Raw genomic sequence first — 22,602 nt, 5'->3', positions numbered from 1 at the left:
TGTATGCCTCAACTTTCTGACCATTGATAAGGGGCTCCTGTCTATACTTTCCCAAAATGTGGGAACCAGTAGTGAAGTTGGCAAACTTCAAGCCAGTCTCACAGACAAGAGTTGTTTCAGGGGACCTGGCTAGGCCATAGTCCACCTGGTTTCCCAAAGTAATGCCCACCACATTCTTGGGGGCACTCCCACCACCTGGGGGATTACCACTAGTGGTAACAGGAGGTCTAGGAGTATTACCTGGGGGTATGTTTTCCTTATTGCTATTTTTAGGGCAACTGATATCACTTTTGTAATGGCCCACCTGTTTACAGGTATGGCAATAAGGTTTCTTTTGGGCTTTGGGAGAAGTAGGGGACCCACCCTTGTCAGAGGATTTTTGGGGCCCTGTGGTTTGATCAGCAGATTTATTCCCACCCTTCTCTTGAGGCTTGGTTGATTCCTTCTTTTGGTCACCACCCTGGTTCTTAGGCCTGACCCTGGTTCTGACCCATTTGTCTGCCCTCTTACCCAATTCCTGTGGAGAGGTCAGATCAGAGTCTACCAGGTGCTGGTGTAATAACTGGTTCTGACAATTACTTAAGATTTGCTCCCTCATAATTAGATTGTACAATCCTTTAAAATCAGTAACCTTACTACCCAGTAGCCAGCCTTCAAAAGCCTTAGTGGCACAATCAACAAAGTCAGTCCAATCCTGAGACTGAGTTTTCTGGGTGTCTCTGAACAGCATCCTGTACTGCTCAGTGGTTAAACCAAACCTATCAACCAGTGTATTCTTCAGGACTTGGTAATTGTTAGCATCCTCAACTCTAGTAGTGAGGAGCTTATCTCTACCTTTACCTTCAAAGGAGAGCCACAAGATAGCTGCCCACTGACTTTGGGGAACACCCTGCACAGTGCAGGCCCTCTCCAAAGCAGTTATCCATTTGTGGATGTCATCCCCTTGTTTAAAGGGGGGCACTATCTTATTCAGGTGCTTTGTATCAAAACTCCTTTCCCTATTGCTAGGTATATTGCTGCCACCAGTGGGTTTTGACCCACTCAATTCTTGCTCTCTAGCAAAGGCAAGTCTTTCTTTGGCCAGGGCAAGTTCTTCCCTTTTAATCCTCAGATTGACTTCCCTTTCCTTAGCTTCATAGATTCTCCTCTGAGGGGAGGTCATCCTCCTCAGAGCAGAGTTCTGAGAGCCATTGGTTTGAATGGATCTGTTAGAGCCTCTTGATAGAGACCCAACTCGTCCACTCCCAATGTTAAGCTGGCCTGAGAGGGGTCCCAGGGTTCCCCTAGTACCATTCTCATGCCTGCTTAAGTTGGACCTGGTTAGTCTACTGACTTCTACCTGTCCCTTGTCTGCCTCATCCCCTGATAACTCATCCTCATCCTCATCCTCAGCATCATCTGCCTCCTGGAGGGGATGGTCATGGTTATCAAAGGGACCCTGTAAGCAGGGCATACTCCCATCTGGATTAGAAGGATCTGTGTTAGCAGCCTTCTTAGCATCATAAGTCTCTAAGAGACCAATCAGAAATGTGATTGTGGGGTTAGACCCCTGTCTCAACTTCCTGGAGGTACACACTTGTCTCATCTCCTGGAAGCTAAGAGCAGCATATCTGGAAGTGACCTGTGGAGGGTCCACTGACACAAGGGGAGACTCAGAGTTTCCTCCTTTGTCTGACATGCTGATTCTAGTGTGGTGTAAGTGATGCACCTACCTACACTATGTGTTTGCCTACTGATCCCTTGCTAAGAGTTGCAGCCAAGGTGTGCTAAGCCTTGAGGAGCTGCAACAGCTGGTTCAGTAGAACTCAGAGTATTCTAAGCTAAGTTATATGTACCTACAAGTACTTATGTGATCTTTCAACAAGATATTCTTAGGATACGCGTGGTAAAACAACAGCAAGCTCAAATCCCACCCGCTGCTCACCAATGTGAGAAGTTGGCCCGATATGCAGCGTTCGCTATTCTAGCGACCACTATGTATCGTTCCAAGCGACCCTTATGGTGATTGGTTGTAAGTCAACCTTAGACCAGCTATCCTAGTAGCGTGGATACGAGCAGTCTTCGGGCTAAACTCTAGAGGGCGTGTTAAGCCAGCTGTAATACCATCACATACCCCTTGAACACCAAGTGAAAGGACACCACACAAGTGTTATGAAAATAAACAGTATATTTATTAGAATCACAACAGCCCTGTACTCTTTATGAGGACAGGGTACTAAGCACAGAACCAAAGCTCTTAGAAAATACTTCAAGTGCACAATTTAAAAAAGTGCCCGAGGGCACGGAAAGTTTAGTGGTCTCGGGCGGACCCGATAAGGCAAGTCGGAAGCGAGGGACTCGGGACCCTAGAGTAAGGAGGCTATGCAGACACCGAAATGCCGAAGTTACCTAGCCACGAGGGCTGCGGCTGCACAAGTCTTACAGGCGTCGGGGGTCTTCGCTGACGAGCCAGGAGCCGGAAGAAAGGGAGTTGCTGGCCGGCGACCAGTGATGAATAGTTTGTAGAGATCCAAGCCTGGATCAGTGATCGTTGATACCTGAAAGCAGAGGGGACCAAGTTTGTACGACTAGCCAGTAGTCAGAGGGTACCGGGAAGGCACCGGATGGCCGTCACCTCGACTAGGTGAGTGGGCGACGCTAGGCTCTGCAGTCTCACGGACCAGGAGGCGTTGTCGGCGACCAGGATGGAGGTGCGAGCTGTCCCACGAAGGTTGATGCTGTCGGCGTCGCTGGGCCCAGGATTGGGGCAACAAGCCTTGGCAGATCTCAGGGCCACGTGGTGGGCCTAAGATGGCGTCTTGAGTGGACCAGGAGGGTCCGGGGTGCTCCTCTCGAAAAAGGGAGCAAGGGCCGGTCTGGAGCAACCAGACCAGCAGCGTTGGTTGTCAGATGTCGTCAAAGAAGGGGCACAAGCCAGCGGCTAGTGACCAGACAACGTGCTGAGCAGCGAGCAGAAGGGCCCCACGCAGATCGTGGAGATGCTGGGAGACTGCACTTCGGTGCTGGAGCTACTCAGGGTCGGGGCATCTCGGACCCCAGAGCACTCACCAGAGAATTGCTTCGATGGTCGTGCTGGTTAAGAAAGCGTGCAGGTTTTGATGATGGCCGGTCCCTCGAGGTCTCGTCGCACCCACAGATCTCAGCTGAGCTGACGACGTGGGTAGAGGTCAGAGGTGCCAGGGAAGCCGGTTCTCCTCGAGCTGGGCCGACGGATCCTTGAGGAAGGACTTGCAGCAAACCGCAGAGTTCTTAGATGGTGCCTGCGGATGCAGGGTGACTACTCCTTAGCCACAAGGGAGAAATCTTGAGAAGAGTCTCGAAGTCCTTTCGTAGAAAGTATTCTTGATTCAAAGATGATCTAATCTGGAAGGGTCCCCGCTCCGGCCTTTATCCTAAAGAAAGGGGCGGGTACATGACTAGGTCCTGCCCTAAGGGTGGGACCAGGAAGGGGGGTAGTTACACCCCTCTCCCCCTGCTGGACTTTCCCCAGGTCAGGGGCTGCGCGCCCCTGGAACTGGTTCTAGCCGGCAGATGCGTAGTGAGCACCGGGGTGCCACTCCGCAGTCACCTTCTAGCAAAGCCCTACCTACCCAGAATACACAAACTCTGTCTGGGACGGTGCGAACACCGCCCTTGACAGGAAACCCTTTGTCCAAGCTCTCCCAGCAGCAGGAGGTCAGACTTGTGTCTGTGGTGGCAGCGTCCATTTTGTGGAGCTGAGGCTTCAGTTAACTTTAACCGGGGTTCACAGTTACGTACATGTCGTGTCCCTCTAGAAGGGCGGAATGCTAACTTCGTCGTCAGAATTGGCGAGGGGTTAGTATTCCAATTAGTATGACACCTTACTCGACATGTTTTGATAAAGCAATACCAAAGATAGCATTTAACCGCGAGGATTATAATGCACTTAAGAGTATATGGTATGCGATATCATGGAACAGCTATTAGGACTTGGTTCCGCAAGCTTCAGACAGGCTCAGCTCATGCCAGAGCACCATCTCACACGATTCCAAGCACTCTGCCTTCAGGATTGTCAAGGCCTGCCATAGGAGTGACTGATAGGAATCTGTGTGTCCATTTTAGGGTCAGATATAGGGATACTATATCTACAGCAAAGAGTGGTTACACGACTTTGCCCCAGCTGTCATGCAGCCAGTTGTGTCAAATTTAGGAGGCCAGCCAGGGGTGGCATAATACATGCTTCAGCCCCTGGTAGGCCCTGGGTACACCTATGCCCTGAGTTACAGGGTCTGATAAGGTGGCCCAGTACCAATTGGAAATGTACCTAAGGTACATGGAATCCATTTTACAGAGAGAGCAGTAGGCCTGGGGTCCTGATTGGCAGGGTCCCAGGTCGACTATGTCAAAAACCAGCTAAAACACAGGGCAAAAAGTTGGGGGCAACCATAGTCAGGAGGTACCTTCCTACAGGGAGCACTCAAGTTAGTGATTTTCTGAGTTAAGGATTCGTTATTTACCACCAACTACAAGTTAGTGGTAAATATCGAAAACCTTAGAAAAAGCACATTTTTTGCTTTTACAACAGTGCGATGTGGCAGACATGTATGTGTGCCACATGTGCACGATTCAGGGGTGCAACAGGGTGTCAATGTTACACCCTGCCACCCTTGAATATGTGCCCCCTATTACCGATTCGATATTTAACAAATCAGTAATTCCCATTCGTTCCTATGGGCCTCCAGGCCCATAGGAATGAATGGGGAATACCGAATCGGTACATACCGAATCGGTATTTACCGAATGTTACCGACTCGGTAAAAATTACCGAAGCTATACCTACATACCATTTACCGATTCTAAAATACTGAATCAGTAAAATTCGGTATTTTAGAATCGGTAAATAGTATTTACCTACATATGGCCCAAAATCTGTTAAAGATTTAAGGGAGCTCATTTTGGACACAGTGCAATGGTAAGAAACCCCCAAAATTAACTCTGCAATATTTGGAAATCCCCATATAAAATCTTCTTGGTGAAACAACAAATGTGTTAAGGTTCCTGAGAAGGGATAATGGAAAGTTGACTTCCGTACTAGGAAGGGGGCCCTAGGTATTGGGTGGGTGATGGTGGTCGCTGATCTTCCCTTTCAGAAGTTATGGATTGATTCTTGTTGTTAACGTTTCTCGGTCAAGGCCCAACTCTGCAAGGCCTAGCAGAGGAAGGGCCCTCCCCTGGGCCTTGCAGAGCTGGACTATTGATGTGAACCTTGGGGGAAGGCAGTTCCTTCCTTGGGCATCACAGACATGGTTAAGCTCTGCAAGCCTCGAGGGAGGGCTATATCCTGTCAGTGCAGCACTGGTCCATCTTATAGAGGCCCAATGCAGGGCTCCTCCCTTGGACCTTGCAGCCTTCGTTAAGCACTGTGAAGGAAAAGAGGTTTAATGAATTTAGCTGGGCATAAACTGGGAGGATGACACCTTGGTATCAAGATAGACCCCATCAATCAGTATGAAAGAGTTTAAAGTAATCACTGTTTGGATATTGTAAATTGTCACAGTAAGGTTATTAGGTGTAGGGATTTGTTCTGCCTGGATGTTGTCATGTATTACCTGTAGAAGAAGAATTGAGAAGATTATTACATAGTTGTTTGGAGTGTTGTAAGGCAGCTGAGGAAGTTGAAGGAGACTGTAGTTCTAATAAGTTGAGGAATAATTCTTTCAACAGGGTCAAATCCAATCATAGAAGCAGCATGCCTTGGCTTTGCATATTTTAAATATATAGGTGACAGCCATGATAATAGATTGTATTCTTTGTTGTATCAAAGAAATACCAGGTTTTGTTCCTTTATCCATTTTTTCTTCTGTTTAGACATTAACATACTGGTCATGCTGGTAGAATACTGGCCAGGTGGCAGCCCTAGAGGTCTAATCTCCCTCCCGTATGCCTTTCAGCCATACTGCAACACTGTGAGACCCAAGGAAACAGGCTGCTTCGGGAGCCAGGCTACCAGCATCATTTAATTTCATTTGGATGTGTCCCTTCCAGGTATGCTACAAAATAAGGCAATATAATTGTATGCAGGTGAAAAGAGATATATCTCAAAACTGTTAATTGAATTGGCAACGTGCTAATTTACAATATGAAATCCTCTTAGGAGTATCCAAACTTTTAAAGGCTGCAGAAGGAGTGATGTCATTAAACCATTCTAGTCTACATGTTGTATTCTGGTAGTTTCTGGTATTCTACAGTGACTTGAGTGATGCATTTAATAGTCGTCAAGCTATTTTCAGCGGTTTTGTTTGCTTTCATATCTTTCTTGCTCAAAACGCTTCTGTGTCACATGGTATTCAGTCAAAATATTGAGTTAGAAATGTCGACTTACACTAATATTGATTTTAAAATATCCAGACACAGAAATATCGACAGCAAGAATATCGTGGTAAAGAATATTGACTTTAAGGTAAGAAATGTTGATTTTAATGTTGTTTGCAAAAATATGGTTATTTGAAATATCGATTTTTTATTTGGTGTTAATTCTTTTAGTATATATTCTAAATGTATATGATGTATTTATTTTGTACAAGTATTGTTTATGTCTATACTACTATTATAAAGGAAGAACTTTGAGGATTTGAGGAGGGTAAACTCGGGAACCACAGCGCCAATTCACACACCCGATACATCGTTGTAATCCTCAGGGTGTGCAGATGGACATAGGCTATATAAATTAAAAATAAATACGTTATTAAAAAATATAAGTTAAAAATAAGTAGTCCCTTTAAAGTAGCGCCGGCCGCGACGTGCGTGCTGACATCAGAAGCGGCGTACACGCAAGGAGCGGCGTACAGGAGCGGCAGAGATCAGCGCGGGGAGGAGCAGTGACGAGGAGCGGCAGAGATCAGGGGAGCAGCGGACATGACCGGCGGACAGGCAGTGAGGATCGGCGGGCAGACAGTGAGGGGCTGCAGAGATTGAATATTCACTGTACTGTACGGCTCTAATAATTTAGTGAGAGCTGGTACCGGGGCCTATCGGAAGAGCTGCACTTGCTCTCCTATTAAAGGACACGCACCGGGGTTTATAAGGCTGCAAACACTGCGAGCTCTTATGCTTTCTTCCCCATGGCAACCACTGTGCCACTGCCATATTTTCAGCCCCCTATTGCAGCCATCCGGACATCGCCACCAGTGCTGGGAAGGTACAAGTATGCCATCTCTGCATTGTTTTAGTATGCTGTTTTATGTTAAGGTAGAGGCTGTTTGTATAGCACCTGTGGCAGCCATGGATTGCTTCTAACCGCTGAAAATCATGTTGAATCGTCAGGTGTGCGCCAGAGTGGAGCAGCTGCCGTGTTCTTCTCGGATGAGAGCGTAAGGTGCTGATAACATGGAATTGTGAAACGTGCAGAGCATTGCTATCAGGCCCATGAGCACAGTGAATATAAAGCGTGTCTGCTATTCAGAAAAGGCATTTCCTTTGAAATTGAATCAATTAGTTGTCGGGGGAAGTGACGGGACAGTACAGGAACTTCTGCGGGGCAAGCAGGTACTCTGTGACGCTAACTACCTGCACTTTTCCATTAAGGAGACAAAGGAGGCTCAATAAAAAGAGCATTTATAAAAAAACTAAATAATAAGCTAAGAATGTATAAAGAAAGAAAGAGAAAGCACACATAGACAATCTGTTCTGTTATGTTAATCACTGGCAGGTGGATGGGTAACGTTCAACACAATGAAAATAGAGGGGATTAAAAATATAAAAAGGTAGTGGAGACCGCCTGTGCGTCACGCAGAGCACCCGGGTCACCCCTATGCGGAGAACAGTAAACAAGTCCTAATAATGTGTCTCGTGGGCAGGTACCAAACGGGGCATTACAGCAGGAAAAAGTGACGTGAGCAGTGACGTGGGCAGGTTACACAACGTCAGGGCAGGCGGGGGCCCTGAGCCATGATTGCTCCCGGACAACGTCGGAACGGGCTGCTAGTTCTTTAATATAGGTGTTACATTTTGAGTAGTTATTAATCTTATTTTAATTACATTTTGCAATTTTCAGTTCCGTAGCGGGTTGTGTGTTTATATGGGAATAGGGTGGGTAGTAATTTATTTATGATAAATAATTAATATTTTGTATTTATTAATATTTATTTAATTGGGATTTTATAATGTTGAGTTTTTAATTATCTTTGGTAAATTTTAGGTGAAGGTTGTGGGGTTTATAGGGGTAAAGGTGGGAAGTAATTTATTTTTAATTCATTTATAATTATTTATTTAATATTAATTAATTAATTGACAATTAAATATGGAAATGGTGTAATTAATTTTAGTTGCAGGCTGTGGGGTTTTTAGGTGTGTAAAGGGTGGGAAGTAATTTATTTTTAAATCATTGATAATTAGTTGCTAATACATATTAAATAATTAATTGATCATTAATTAGGGTAATTGTTTAATGTTTTGGGGGGGTTGGGTTTATAGGGGTGAAGGGTGGGGAGTGAATTAATTTCACTTACTTTATAATTAGTTGTAAATACTATTAGTTATTTAGTGTAATTTTTCTTTATTGTGTAATTAATTTTTTTATAGTTTAATTTTAGGTGTGGGTTGTGGGGATTATAGTTGTAAAGGCTGGGAAGTTAATATGTGTTTTAATTTGTTTTTAATTAATAATATTTGTTTAGTTGAATATTAATTATGTCAATTATGCAAATACATTTACTTTTATTTTCGATGTGAGTTGTGTGGTGTCATAGGGTAGGGAGTAAATAGCCTACATTTATGTAATAATTAATGTTTTTGTAAATAATTTCTAAATGAAAATATTTATTTGTTTGAAAATTATTGTTTTTATTTTATTTACTACAATATTTGTATGTATTTGTCATATTATTTAACATTAAAATGTTTTTTGTTTTATATTAAATATATTTTTATTTTTAACATATTTATATATCTTTTTTATGTACTTTTTTCTCAAATATTTTTATTTTGTTTGTTTTTATTTTTGAAGTGACTGGAATTAGAATAGTCCATTTTACCCCTCTGCAATGCAACACTTTCCCTATTGATGCACTGACCGGAGTGGGAATAGTAAATGTTATCCCTCCGCTATCCAACACTTTACCTGCTATTGCACTCCTTGGAGTGGGAATAGTAAATGTTATCTCTCCGCTATCCAACACTTTCCCTACTAGGAACCGCTGGCGGGGATGCAACATCCTAATCTGGCGGACGGTGCCTACTTGGCACCGCCACCATTTTGTGGATGAGGGATGGTGCCGACAGGCAATTTTAACGATTGCCTGTATTGGACCCGTGACGGACTTCCTGATCGCCAGAAATCCAGCCATCATCCTTATCTGGCGGGCGGAGAATGGCCGCGCGATGGCGGCGAATCCACCACAGGCAGGCTGCTGGTGGCAGATTCACGGCTATCGGAATGATCTCCTTTGTCCCTTTCTATCTCAGCATGGATGGCACTGTTCTAATCCTACGCTTAAAGACTTTTTGGGGGGGGGGAGTTTTCTGGGTACATGCAGTCATACAGAGCAACAGGTGCGAAGTGGCAGAACAGCAAGTAAATCGGTAAGCATTGGTGTGCAATACAGCACGAGGGTAGCGCCCATGATTATGCAACACATATCCATACATATAATTGTTCATATAGTGTAAACAGGAGACATCATATATCATATCAGTACATAATCAACATACCCATTAAGGAAAAAAGCATGCCAAGAGAATGCAACCAGGCTTCCAACGTGTGAGCATAATTCCTTATCAATATAATCCCAGCAGGCCACATCCTCATTATCCGACAGTACTGCAGTCAGCAACAGTGTCTGATTCAGGTATATCTGGGGAAGGCCCCCCATCTGGTGTTGTCTCTTGTTGTAGTAGGTAGGACTGCAAGGGCCCCCATATATCTTTAGGCTTAGAGGCTGTGGGTAGAGTCTCTGCATAAATCTTATTCTGGTCTTGACAATATACCATATCCTGAACCCATTCCTTAAATGTAGGAGCTCGCCCCTCCCCCATCTACAGGCAAGACGTCGTTTGGCCACCAGTAATGACACATCTAGGAATTTCCTGCTGCTCTTGGGTATCTGTGCAGTGTAATCAAACAAAAGCAGCAATGTGTCTTTGGGAATACTAACTTCTAGCATCATGTCTAGTGCACCATGTACCTCTTCCCAATATCGTGCGACCTAAGGGCAGTCCCACGCTAAATGCAAGAACCCGGCCCCAGGCCGCCTGCATCGCTCACAGCAGCCCGAGTCAGCGGGATGAAAACGGTATTTACGCGCAGGAGTGTAGTATATTCTGTGAAAAAATTTATAGTGAATGATTTTAAAACGACTGCTTGACGTTATGTGTCCCGTGACTTCACAACAATATTCCCATTGCTCATCCGTAATTTCAATGGCCAAATCCTCACTCCAGTGCCCCCTAGCCATGCTTGTCACCTCCAATGTATGGGTGCGAAGGCTATCATTTATGCGTGAAACCATGTGTGCACCATCGGTGCTACCTAAGACAGTGTCTAAGGGGGCAAGACTGATCGGTTCTCTTGGACAGTCCGGAAGGATAACCTTCATACCTTCCCTCAAACGTATATAATAAAACAGCTCCAACGGGTTAGGAGCGTGCTCACCAAAGAAACAATCACAAGAGCGAAACTCTCCTCCAACGAACAGATCCTCCCACGAAGCTATGTGGAGCACATGGCACATTTTCTGAAATCTTACCTCTTGCAGGAGTTCTACACGGGGATGATATGTAAGAGGCAGTCGAGGGGCATAAAGCATAGGAACTTGTACTCTATTCGAAATTCTTCGCCTGGCATCTATCGTGCACGACACCGGGGTCGGAGAAGTGTCCAATACACTAACTGGCCTGTGAACAATTCCATTTAGGGTTACGGGATGAGCAATCCAATCTTCCACAGCGATCTGGGGCATGTAGCGAACGGGCTTACCCCAATGATATAGATAATGGGCCTGCGCACTGATCGGGTATGTCAAAGCCCCCTTTATCATATGGCTGCGCCATAACGGCCCACTTAAGTTTCGGCTGACGACCCCCCCACACTAGTCTAATTAATTCGGACTTCAGAGTCTTAAAGAAAAAAAGCGCCTGGATAATAAGGAATATTAAGAAAATAATATAAGAAGCAGGGTACCACAACCATCTTAATAAGGGAAACCCTGCCAGCCATCAATAAGGGAAGAGCAATCCAACGCGTGATAGTGTCAGACAATTTCGTAATAGCCATACCATAATTTAATCGTAACGTCTCCTCTCTATCCCTGGAGATCTGAATCCCCAAATAACCCAAATCAGAGTGACACCACCCCAGCGGGAAGTCCAAGGAAAATTCAAGCACCGTGGGAGTCAATGGGAAGAACTGTGACTTCCCCCAGTTAATGGCAACTCCCGATAGCCTGCCAAAGACAACCAATTCACGCAGCAATGCATTCAGATTATTTTGAGGGTCCTTGACATACAGGGTTACATCATCAGCGTACAATGAAATAGACAACTGACGCTGAAAGCACCGAAACGCGCTGGCTTGATGTAACTGTCGGATACGACATGCCAATGGCTCAATCGCTATAGCGAAAAGTAACGGGGAGAGAGGGCACCCCTGACGAGTGCCCCTCGTAATCTGGAAGGGCACCGATATATGCCAATTGGCAAGGACTGTCGCCGTAGGGTCAGTGTACAACAACTGTATCCATGCTACAAAAACCGAGGGAAACCCCATTTTGCGTAACACAGTAAAAAGATAGCGCAATTCCACTGAATCAAACGCTTTGGAGGCGTCCAAAAACACTGCTGCAAGTGGGATCTCAGGAGCGACCGTTTGTATGAGCGAAAACAGCGTACGGAGGTTGCGAGACGTCGCGCTCGTCCGGACGAAACCTGATTGATCGGGTAGTATTATCCTAGTCATGAGTAGTGACAACCGTGTGGCCAGCACTTTAGCCAGGATTTTAGCGTCACAGTTGATTAGGGACAGTGGCCGGTAAGAGTCACATTGTGTGGGGTCTTTTCCCGGCTTCAATAGGGAAGTGATCACTCCCTCCCGCATCGACCGGGGCAGTACTCCCATCTCCAGAGAATCCTCAAACACCCCTTTCAACACCGGCGCCATAATATCAATGTAACATTTGTAGAGTTCAGCGGGAATTCCGTCTAGCCCCGGAGCCTTACCGTTACTCAGAGACATTATGGCCTCCCTTATTTCATCCACTTCCAGTGGGGCACTCAAGAATGTTCTGTGCACATCGCTCAACCAGCACAGTGCCAACTCCACTAAAAAAACGTCCAGAACAACTTCCCCCTCAGATTGTGTAGTGTATAAGTGCGAATAGTGTGTGTGAAGCGCATTCAGGATGCGATCATTGTCTCTACAGGCCTCACCTTCTCGGTCAACAATTTCCAGTATGTTGTTCGTGCCCCTGGTCGTCCGTATCACCTCCGACAATGCTCTCCCTGGTCGTTCCCCCTCACTATATTTGCGGGCCACCCAATGTTTACTTATAAATTTCGCTTCACGTTCCGCCTCCTCCTCAAATGCAGACAATTTATGTTGAAACTGTTTGATGTGCAGTCCCCGCATCCCGTCCCGTCATCTGCCTCTCCAGTGCCCGTAGCTCACCTTCAAGGTTATGCAGCTTGCGCTGGATATCACGGAGTACCCCAAAGCTTTTGGCAATACAATACCCCCGAACCGTGGCCTGAATGCCTCCCACACCATCTCAACACTATCCACTGTGTCTTTATTACGAGGGTAGAAGTCATTTATATCCTCCTCAAGTTCTGCCGGGAACACAGTGTCCATCAGAGCAGTTGGTTAGAGCCGACAGGTGCGTCTAGGACAGTCGTAGCCAGGTATAGCCATCGTGACCAGCACCGGGCAGTGATCGGATTGAGTCCTGGCCAGATGCCTAGCCTCAGTGATGCCGAGTGCCAGGTCCCTGGACAAGAAACAATAATCTAGTCTTGCCCATGTACCCGTGTAAGAGGGGAAGTGCGTACCTTCCTGAAGCGTTGGATGCAAATATCTCCAGCTATCTACCAGGCCGCCCTCCACCACAATGCCCTGTAGCGTCTCTCTAATCCTAGGATGATACTGTGCTTGGCCATCCGCCCTATCTAACGCGGGTGCCACTGCCACATTAAACCCCCCCCCCCCCAAATAATATGCTGAGATCCCACATCCAATACCTTCCCCCATAATAGTGTAAGGAACTCCGGAATGTCCGTGTTCGGAGCGTAGCAATTGACAATGGTGATCGTGTCTCGTCCCAGCCTACCCCACAATATCACATATCGTCCTGCCTTGTCCACTTGTTGTCCCAGTAATTTGAAGGGAACCACCCGGTGTATCAGTATGGCAGTGCCTCTAGCATAAGAAGAGTAATTAGAGAAGACTCTGACCCCCGCCCACTTGCTAGCAAATGAGGAGATGGCCTGGGGGGGTATATGCGTCTCCTGTAACAACACCATATTTACCTTGTGCCTATCTAATTAGGCTAACACCTGCCTACACTTCCGGGCATCTTTAAGCCCTTGTATATTCCAGGATAGTATTGTATACCTGTCTGTAGGGGGTTCACCCATCACCGTGCTGTACCGCATGTGCAAGATACAACCACCTTGTTCGCACCTGTACCATCAGCAGCCAGCAACTAATATCACCCATAATCCGCCCTTGGTCAAACAACACCACAATAGCAACATGAAACATTACCCTCAATTCCCCTTCCGTTACGAAGCATCTCCAACTGTTCAACAAGTCCCTCCCCTGCCCAGCCCCCCCCTGCAGTGCAGTTAAACAATAGGGGTAAACATAGTCCAATCCACCCCCCGAACTCTCCACCCACCAAAACAACCAAACAAACTGCATTGTCCCCACTGTCTTCCATCCTCCCACCCACTGAAGCATCCCCAACGTGCCAGATTCTTCCACCCTCCCCCCACCCCTCACCCTCAACGAAATAAACATCGCCAGCACGATAACATGAACCAATACAGGGAAACACCCATAGGGGATCAGCATCAGACGTTCACACAGCCACCGTCCCCGTCCAAGCCCTTGAACCTGTGTGACCACCGGGCCCTAACGGAGAAGGGACGGTCGGGCCTGGAATACGTTACCACAGGAGCCACTGCAATCGTCCCAGGCCTGTTGAATACATAATGTCCCCAGCCTGCCTGCTATCTCGAAGTGTTCCAGTACCACCCATGCAGGCCATTAGTCAGGCTGCCAATGACAGGCTTAATAAGTCAAGTGTCTTCATCTTCCTCTTGCAAGTTGTTGTGCTGTGGCAGGTCTCGCCCAGTCGCTCCCCACTGCATCCGTTTCAGGTGTCGTAGATAGTCCTCTACTTGCTGCGGGGTAGAAAAAAAACGTTGTTTGCCATGGTGTGTCACACGGAGTCTCGCTGGGTAGAGTAAGGCATAATCGATCTGCACCTCCCGTAGCTTCTTTTTCACAGCTAGAAACTTGCGCTGTTCTTCCTGCACTAATGGGGTGAAGTCAGGATAGATAGAGAATGTCACACCTTCATACACCAGTGTTTGCTTCGTGCGCGCAGCGCAAAGGACCACATCGCGGTCGCGATAATTGAGTAAGCGTGCAATTATGGGTCGTGGCGGTAGTCCCGGTTTCGGTTGTGGGCCCAGGGACCTGTGTGCACATTCCACTATGAATTGTGTGGCGAAAGCATCAGCGCCGATAGCAGACAGGAGAAGCTTCTCAATGTAGTCTTCCATCCGCCCCGTGTTGGTTGATTCCGGGATGTTAGTCACGCGAATGTTAGTACGCCTACTACGGGCCTCCAAATCCTCATTCTTTCTTGCTATGACCCGCAGTAGGTTGTCCATCCTCGCTAATTGCGTCGTATGACTCGCAGTGGCATCATCCGCATCCGAAATGCGCCGCTCCGCCTCTTTCAGCCGTTCCTCATGCTGGTCCACCTTGTGTACTATTGCGTCCATTCTAGAGGACAACCGATCCACCTTGTCTACCACAGTAGTGAACCCCTGACGCATTTCTTGCAAGATTTGTTGCATGTCCAGCTCCGGAGGCGGCACTCCGCCGCTCGCCCCTTCCACGCCATGCGAAACAGCCACTGACGATGCTGGTTTGGGCCCCTTCTTTGGCGCATCAAAAGATTACTTCGGCTGACGGGTATCCTGCCTCCCCATAGTGCAGAGCATGAGCTAGTGTCACAACCCCGCCGCAGCCACACAATCGCTAGCCGCTGTGTTTCTGTGTCGAGAGAGGTCCCTGTACCGGCAGGCAGCAAGTCACCATGTCCCCGGTCCCAAGAACACCAAGTGCCCGCACCAGGGCCTCATATAATCTTGGCAGCCACACTCCGAGAGGTCAGGTACCTGCAGTATCAGGCCGCTGGGCAGATGAACCACTTTATCACACCCTGAACGTATAGTGTGGCACAGATAGGATTGCATCAGCAAAGGTCATCGCCGTCCACCACTCGAGCCACGCCGTTAGACTCAATCCAATGTCGCCAGCATCTCGGCACCCACCAGCCCCTCCATGCGTCTTGCCCGGTATTCCACCAGTCAATGCAGCACCACGTTATCGAGAGTTCGCCAGTAGTTTAGCGGGGATCCCGGGGAGTGGCTGGTATATGTCCCCCTCCACCAACAGACAGTGCCACAGCAATGATGTCCAGCGCTACTGTCCGGGGTCATAGCACACCGCATTGGCGCTCACTGTTGCCGCCTATAAGCTCTGTGGGCAGCGTCCGCCGTCTTGGGGACCTCAGAAGCGCACCCCGCTCTCATACGTTGTCCCTCTGACCTGCCGCCGCAGCAGGCGGCCCTCCACTCCGGCGCGCATCTGGGTGCCACTCGGTCTCCGACTGCCCTCAGCGGGAGCCTCACCAAATGGCGGCCATTCCGCTTGTGCGCCCTCTAGCGCCCCCGACGCTTAAAGACTTTGATAGAAAAGCAGACATTTGAGGTGAGACTATTTAGAGTGTCGCTGGTGTTGAGAGTGCTCTATACTGGAGCTGCTTTCCACCTAAACTTGAGACCCCACCCAGAGTTCTCTGCTTCTTTTTTTGCATAATTTATGCGTCACTCTATGCCTGAAAGGGTATTGTTTTGACTTATAATAATTATTAGAACATTGAAATGTTGGGAGCTCTATTGAAAACAATGGAGTGCTCTGGGCTTATAAAGGCTGGTATAAGCCTGGAGCTCCAACATTCCAACATTCCAATGTTTCTTTGTTCACAGCTCTGGCTGTGAACAAAGGCTTCAGGGAGCTTGAGGGGATTCCAACCCCCTCACGCTTCCAAAAGGCTTTGTTTTTTTGTTAGAACATTCTGTCCTCTAGTGACAGAATGTTCTAATAGCCTTATAGCCCTTCGTAGATGGGCTATACCACTATTAAAGTCCCTCTCCCTTGTTAAAGGCCCTCGCCTTCGGCTCGGGGCCTTTAACGCTGGAGAGGGCCTTTAATAGCCGGTATAGCCCTCGACGGCTGGCTATAAGGCTATATTATACATGTGTTTAACTTTTTTAAAGTACGTTTATTTGTTATATTTTTAAAATGTATAATAAATCTAATTTATTTGCTAATAATTTTAGTCTTTAATACATTTGATATTTATTATTTTATCAATATTTTTCCGATATTTTTGTACTTACCATTAGAAATATAGGATGTCGATATTTTTGACATCTATATTTATAACGCGATATTGTGGTATGGGGATGTTTTAGTTGTCAATATTCTGTCAGTGAACCATGTCACCCCTGTACCTTGCACTGGTTATGTGTGAAGCCATCATGACTCACACCCCTGCATTATTGGAAGACAAGATCCCCATTCCGGTGGTTCTCTGCACACCTGCAGAAAGGACACCTTTCAGACGGATAATGAAGTGCAGAAAGGAAAAAAAACAAGGCAAAAGGCCTTCCCCATCTCGAACAAAATCCTGACGGACAATCTCAACCCAGCTGGAATTTAGAAAATAGCTAAATACTTACTGGCACATGCATAAGGAAGGGTTTTGCGATTAATTAATTACGATTATTAAGGAATCGCAATTCAGGAATCGCAAAAGCCTATGCATGTAGGAATCGCTATACCGATACCTAAACATTCCTAATTGTGACTCGCAAATTGCGAGTCGCAATTAAGGAATGGCTTTCCATTTATTCCTATGGGACTTCAGGAAAGAATGGGAATTGCATGCGCAATTTGCAAGTACCCATTAGGTACTCGCAAATTGCAGATGCAATTTCATGGGTGCAAGGGTGTCAAAAGTAAGCATGAGCGAATTTTGCGGATCTCGCGTTCGCGAATTTTGCGGATTTGCGGATTCGCAATCCGCAAAATCCGCGAATTCCCGCGAATTTGCGGATTTTTTTTTTTTGTGTTCGCCCGTGTTTCTGCCAGTTCGCGAGGGTTTTGTACACTTTCGCAAATTGCGAACTTACCTGTCGGGTCGCAAGTTTCGCGAACTTGTTGTTTCTACGTGTCCAGCCTGTTTGGGACACTCTTCTTCATCACTGCCACTCTCTGTCACCACTGCCACTCTCTGACTACTCATGCCACCCTCTGGCCCACCCATGCCACCCTCTGTTTCATCACCACACCCTCTGGTTGTCCAGTGTACATTATTTTCGGCAAAGCAAAGCACACCTTCCCTGCCTCAAGTGACCTGAATTAATTTGGGGCTGATTAATGTGTCACTGAATATTTTTTTAGCTGGCACCTGCTTCCTTAGTGCGCCCTGATTAGTGATCTTTTGCACTTGCTAAGTGCTTTCATTGTTGCAAAATTAGTTACAACACCTGCCCTGCCCCAACTGACAATAATGAATTAGGGGCTGATTAATGGATTTTAACTTCCAGCCTGGCTCCTGCTTGTCTCCCTTAGCTGTAATTCAGGACCTTTGTGGCATATGTGTAACTATTCTGAGGTTCAGAGCAGGGTCACATAATAGTTTCAACTGGCAACTGAACTCTGGAGGGGCCCCTCAGGAAGCACTACAGGAAATGGCTACTAATGATGAGCCTGAACTTTTGAACCTGGTAAGTAGTTACTTTCAGTTTTGCTAAAATCGTATTTCTGCAATTTTGCACTTATTCGCGGGGCGCGAACTCACGCGAACTCACGCGAACAGTGCGAGCAGTGCGAGCAAAATCCGCTGCTCGCGGATTTGCGGATTTTGCGGGAGATTCGCAAATCTCGCGGATTGCGGATTTCCCGAAAATCCGCAAAATCCGCGAGCGGAACGGATTTTCCGCCCATGCCTAGTCAAAAGGACACCCTGTTGCACCCCTGAAATTGTTATTTGAAATTGTAATTTGCGCCCATGTTGCAGTGTGCATGTGTGTGTTTAACGTGAAACTTTGAAAAATGCACTTTAGTGCACTTTTCAAAGTTTTTGCAAATTACCAACCTGTTTTATTTTTCAGTGATTTACGGCCCCTAATAGCGAAATCGCTATTTTAAATTGCTTCTAGCATTGCATTTAATGAATCGCAATTTGCGATTCCTTAAATGCAATCGCAAATTCCGATTTTTGCATTTGGGATGATGCATCCCAAATGCAAAAATACCGGTCGCAAAGGGGCAGATTCTGAGAATCTGCCTGTTTGCGACCGACCGGTTTTTAGTTTGATGCATGGGCTGCTTACTTCTCTAAAGAATAGTACATCATGACCAGTAGTATTCCACAAACCAGCTACCCCTCATATTGCATATTGACTGTGTCTATGCCTCTGACTATGTACATCTGTCTGCTGCCTTTCAGCTAGGTTTTCACTAAGTAAATGCCAAATACATAACGCATATAATATTGCACTAATGTAGAAATAACTTGCTAACATTTTGGGAAGACCTAAGCCAAACCTTTCCTCCAACTGTGATTGATATGATGTATTTCAACTTAAAAGAAGTTATTTATGTGTTTATTGATTAAATGATATCTACACCAGGAAAGTTACTTCTTGCAAAGTCGCATCAAGATGCCAGTGGACTACTAGCCAATTGACGGCACTTCCTGTGACGTCATTTCCTGGTTCATCACGCGGTGTGCAATTCAGAGGGGTCTCACACATTCCCTTTGTGCCCGGGTCCCCACCAACCCTAGAACCGTCACTTGTGTGATCTTAGTGCTGTGCCTATTTGAACTGCCATAGCCGGCTGCTACTCAGAGTAAATGTACAGCTTGAGAGGGCTGCCTGATGACCACGTGACAATCAGACAACGCATCGCGCTCTAATCTGCGCCCGCCCAAGCCTTTAATGTTAGGATGAGAAGAGAAGGCGCATGACTGAGCAGGCCTTTCTTCTAACTCCGGAGATGTGATAATCTGCTCCGGCCTCTCAGCCTGTCACCTTTCCAGCGTGTCTGAGCGCTCAAATCTCAGCCGAACTCAAACCTGCAAGCAAGAGCCTGTCGCGTCTGTTGCCAGAGGAGCGGCAGTGCGGAGAGAACAAAGCAACCCCAGCATCAGTTTGAGCCCCTAAATCCCACCTGACAACCTATAAAGGGAACAAGGACAGGCGAGCAGCAGGTTAATCAGAGGGAGTCTGTACAGCACCTGCAAAGACAATAACAGCGAAAAGTTATGGGAGATACTCAACTTCCTTGCAGAAAAGCTATGTTACGTTACGTTCAAGTTCGTTTTTTGAAAACAGTGGTTATTTTTCTTAACTTAAACGGTTAAGCAAGTTTATGGACTCCGAGTTAAGGTAGCGTATATTTTTATATTTTTATTTTTGTGGCATATGCTATCAATCAAATTAACCATGGGACCAGCTTGCCAAGACCAGTCACAGTGGCTTTGCCAGTGCTTGCTTTTGTTATCAGTACTTCAAGGACGTACTTACAAATTTACTTCATTTCATATTTCCTTACTTCATAAAATATATACAAAAAATTGTACTTTTGGCAGGACCTCTGTAATTGTGTGGCAATGGAAGACCAAATTATATGTCAGGGTTGATTCCTGCGAAGCAATATTATTTCACTATTTGTCATTTATACAAACATTGATGCTATTTAGCTTGTTTCATTTAGCCTATTAATACATCAGTGATTGTTGTTATTATTTTGAAATATTTCATTTTCTAGTCAAATCCCCAGGGACAAAGTTGATCACTTTCTTTAGTTCAATGTATTAGTTTTGAATTGCAGAAACATGTCAAGCATTGTTATACCACCATTCTTTCTTCCCACTCTGGGAGAATCATCCAGTGAATGGTACGTGTGACATAAAATGTTTTTAAGATGCATTAACGTTTTAGAGAGGGAGAAATGTACTTATCAAAGGAGACTATTAAAAACTGCCTAGGTGATGAGAGACTAAGATAATTCAAACCGTTATGCAAAACATCACAACTTGAATACCGTTGACTATGCCAAAACATAACCTGAGTTCAGGTATAGTCGGAAAATCAATACAGTCACGGAATGACTTAAGTTTTATTCTAGGAAATAGGAAATAGGAAATAGGAAATGAGGGAAAGCATTGAAGACTATGAGGTGGCACTTAAATCTTTTGCTGCAAATGGTAAGTTTGAGAATAATACTTAAGAACCACGTCCATAGAGACCACGTTTTGATGAGGACAAACAGTAAGAACATAAAAGAGAGATTGTGAGACACTTCTAACGTAGTCCTCAGTTCCACTATTGACCTAGGAAAAAGCAAAGAACACTCTAAAATGTGTGTTGAGAAGATTAGTGATCCATGTAGTAGTCAGGTTTATGTCATCAAGAGGTAAGGCAGTGTAGATAACGGAAAAGAATGACCCTATTAACAATCCTGAGAGGAAGTATCTGATGTCATTTTATAAGTGCAGCAGTATTAGCCACATTTACAACACAACGAATTGGCTTACTGGACTAATACTGCAATAAGTGCAAAAAAAAAGCCTTTTGGTAGAGTATGCAGAGGAGGGAAAGAAAGTATGATTTCAGAAGAGGTAAGTGATAATGCTATGGGTGTAAATCCCAAGGCAATTCATAGTGTAGGGTTAGAGGGAAAATGTAAAGGGTAACCCAATGCACTATTCATACAGACTGGTAACAAGTGCAGGCCATGGTAGGCTTGTGTGTGTGGTTTATCATTTTGCATGAGAACTTGGTTTGAGAGTTGTGGAAAGAGGGAATTTTTACCAACAGATAAATGCTTGGGTAGCTACAATCAGCATTGAATAAATATTCTAGGGTACTTCTGTGGCAATATGGATTTTATGTGGCGTAGGACACTGGGGAAGATGTGGCAGAGAAAGGTCACTCCATTCTGCATTGGCCACATCAGCAGAAGTTGGGGACCAAGCTGAGCCCCAGAACTGATCCTCCAATTTACGTAATTGACCTTGGAAATTAGGGTGTTGGGGAGCCTGGATCTTCTAAGGGTCCCAAAAGGGGGGAGAATAGCAGGTTCGTGAAAGTTTAAAAGAGAAGTTTAGCAATGAATTATTTTAATGTGCTCTCAAACCGGATAGTTAAGGAAAATGAGACATAGGGATGTAAAATGATAGGCCATGAATCACACAATTTGTGCAAGTGGGGAAGCTGGGATTTGTCAAGGGCTGTAAATTACATATTCAGAAACTGTAGATGTGACATCCTTATTTCTACTGTTTTACACTACAGGTCAGTGCCTTGTATACTTAGAATTAATGTTAATATGCAGAGCTCAATAAATACTCTTATCACACTTTCAATCAAACTGACACAAAATGCACATATACATGCAGGCTTTCTTTGTTTGTGATGTTTCCACAGACACTGAAGATCAAACACAGGTACAGAACGTGACTTTCTGAAGCTATGCTGCACTTTGCAAGCGTCTCCTGGAAGTGCTGTGTAGCCTAAGAAGAAACACTAGGGAGTCTGACAGACCTCTTAATCTTGAGCAGTCATACCCAAAGGGGCCACATGTGGCCCTCCTTGCCTTTCCGTGCGGCTCTCTGGTCAACAGCAGCACTGGGCTGCTGTTTACCCGACAGAGCACTCACATTAAAAATATGTTAAACAACTGGCAAGCGTTTATTTAAATGTTAATTGTAGTTAAACAGAGGAATTCTCTAGGGAGTCCTAAACTGCCTAACTCTAGGAACACCTTAAATTTTTAAAGACATCGTGCAGCAAGTGTGTAAACATATGATAAAGTCTCTTCAAAATTCTAAAAGAAAATTATATTAACATGCAGAACCCTTCACCTTAGTAAATCAGATGCAATCAGTGCACTGAGAAGTATTTTTTTTAAAAAGGGGCTAGTTCTCAAACATAAATTTAGAAACATTCATGCTTCCCCACCACCCTGGCAACAATGCCAATAGTAAACTAAGAGGCAAGTCAGTTGTTATGTGCACCCTTTGGTGGCTGGGGTTGCTATCATACATGAACAACATTATAGGTTATTAAAAGAAACACAGGAGAAGTTTTTGTACAGCGCACATTCTGAAGTCATGTATTTCGAGGTCCTCTTATATGTAGAAATAAAGGAAAATAAGGGAAAATAAAACAATTCTCCAGGTTCGCACAATTTGGTCAAGCAGGAAAGCCGGGATTTTTTAATGCAGCCGGAAAATCTACATGCTTCGCTTCCCCTACAAGCACCTAACACTACCC

The sequence above is a fragment of the Lissotriton vulgaris genome, chromosome 12 (genome assembly GCF_964263255.1).
Source record: "Lissotriton vulgaris chromosome 12, aLisVul1.2, whole genome shotgun sequence".
Taxonomy (NCBI): domain Eukaryota; kingdom Metazoa; phylum Chordata; class Amphibia; order Caudata; family Salamandridae; genus Lissotriton; species Lissotriton vulgaris.
Note: the sequence above shows the minus strand (reverse complement) of the source record.